The sequence below is a fragment of the Lepeophtheirus salmonis genome, chromosome 10 (genome assembly GCF_016086655.4).
Source record: "Lepeophtheirus salmonis chromosome 10, UVic_Lsal_1.4, whole genome shotgun sequence".
In the NCBI taxonomy this organism is placed as follows: Eukaryota; Metazoa; Arthropoda; class Copepoda; order Siphonostomatoida; family Caligidae; genus Lepeophtheirus; species Lepeophtheirus salmonis.
The window spans coordinates 3,365,593-3,367,973 of NC_052140.2; the positions used below are offsets into that span (position 1 = coordinate 3,365,593).

The window sequence follows — 2,381 nt, forward strand, 5'->3', positions numbered from 1 at the left end:
TATTTAGGGTCCCGCCACGGACAGCCGTTCCCAACATGTTACCCTTCACACAATTAAACACATATTTTTTTCATTTTAACATATGAAAAATATATACAAATTACAAAGAGTCATTCATGGACCATGATAAAAATAGTAGAATGAAATTTTAGAAGTATGGCCATGAAAAAAGAAGGAAAAAAGTCAAATAGTGCTGATAAGAACAAGGCGGACATTGATATCTACAATCACCACAGAAAGCCCAACCATGTGGGTTGTGCTTTAGAACTTAAAAGGGGTTGAGGCGGGGGGAGTTTTGAAGGAAAGGTATTGCAAAATAGTATATTACCCCATGACCTCTAAATACAGTTGCAATAGCAAGGTAACCGGATCTATCTCATTTTTTTGTTACCAAAACCACAGCAAAGCACTTGCTAATGGAAGGTACCAAATTAAAATCATATAATTAATAATATATTATTTTTTAAGTATCATTGCAAAAAAGATCACGTATTCTGTAATTAAAAAAATATTTGTATTTCTATTTACCATTGATGAGTGTACATTATATTGTATATATATATATATATTGTGTATTAGTGTAGTTCAAGTATTATAAAGAAATAGTGTAGTAATATTCAAAGATAATTAACTATGGTACGACTTGAAGCAGTTAGCTTTATTGTTTATACAAAGATTGATCTTGCACTTTTCGAAAATAATGTTTGTCCTCCCATCACAGTTTGCTTTCATGCATCGGGTTCTTTTGCTTTCGAACATTGGTAAGTGTCCAATAATTCCATCCTTGTGCAACAGATCTGATGGGCGAGAGCAACACTTTTTGGAGGCATATGGACTCTCAGATGATAAAGGTCTACCTCTTTTCTTTGTCTTTTCAAGTCGAAGGCAAGAAGTAGTTTGAAAGTACCTAATGACATTATTTCTTTTGTCGGTAAATTCAAGTTATCAGCATCTCTTCTGTACATTAGCCATGAATTTACAACGGTCATATCAGTCATGTGCAATATCAACTTCGTATAGTATTTCTTTGACCGTACTGTAATTCTATTCTAGCAAAAGTTGAAATCACATTTACTACCTTATTGTCGAGCCATTTTACATAAACAGTTTCTGGATTATCCTGTATAATTTTTGCACTTTCGTATGCACCCCTGCCATTTTTCAGAATCCGTTTTTGGCATTTGTTATTTTTTGGCATACCCACTAATCTTGGTGGTCTTACCGTTCCACAGCACCATATATCCCGACTTGCTAGATGCTCCAGTATTGATAATGAAGTGAACCAATTATTGAAGAAGAGAAGGTGGTTTATATTTGTTGGGATAGTTTGAGCCAAATGCAGAACAATGTTGGCACATTGTTTGAGGTCTGGTACAGAAGGATCGTCTACTGGTTTAAATTTCCCTATGTAGGGGATGAAGTCGTAGGTCATGCGTTTAGAATCTGATAGAAGAAAGAACTTTTATCCCATTTTTTGGCTTCCTTGGAATATACTCTTTCATGGACGAACTTTCCTTTGAAAGGAACTAGTTGCTCATCCACACATAGATTCTGTATCTGCGGAATTGTTTGAAACTTTTCTCTTCGATTATTAATCATTGGCCGTATCTTCCAAAAACGTGTCAGAATTGATTAAACCATTTTGTCGTAGAGAGTTGTCTACCATGTGAAAATTAATTTTTATTGCCTCAAATCTGTCACGACCCATTATTTCTCTAGCTATATCAGTCATTGCGATAAATTTTTATTTCAGTGCATTGTTGTATTGGGCAGCTTGCTGATGGAGAAGTAGAATACTAATCCAATCCATTGTTCTTGTTACATGAGTGTAATATTTAGTGGTTTATTGATGTTCTGGGCTGAATATAAATTAGTTTCTCTGCCTAACAAATCTAAAAAACCATCAGAATAGAAACTGCGTGAAGTACTGTAGTGGATTAAGTATATCAAAAGAAGATGGAAGTTCTGGACCAAGAAATTATGGGATTTTAGTTTCCCCATTCAGAATAGAAGTTCCATTTACTACTATTATCCTGTGTCCTTCCTCTTCCATCTATAGCATCAGCAATTTCTGGCTCATGAGTTTCAACTACACCTGAAGATTCATCAAATCTTTCCATAGTAAATTATCCGAACTTTCAAGTCTTTCTGGAGTAATAGATCCTTCATCTCTTTCTGGGGATTGTTCTATCATGTCTTATCAAAATTCATTATTTGACATATCACTATTTTTAACAACACTTGTAAGTACATTTATCGTCTGAGATCTCTTGCCTCTATATAATTCAGAAAACATAATAATATTTTATAAATATAACTATTATGTAGCACAATTTTGTTTAGGTATATGTTATGCAGTCATTCTAAGTATTGTTATAATA

At 33.8% G+C, this 2,381-nt stretch overlaps 1 pseudogene; it reads right to left on the minus strand.

The window, feature by feature from the left end:
• Nucleotides 1-627: 627 nt before the first annotated feature.
• On the minus strand, nt 628-2,120 carry LOC139906454 (piggyBac transposable element-derived protein 3-like; annotated as a pseudogene).
• Nucleotides 2,121-2,381: the final 261 nt, after the last annotated feature.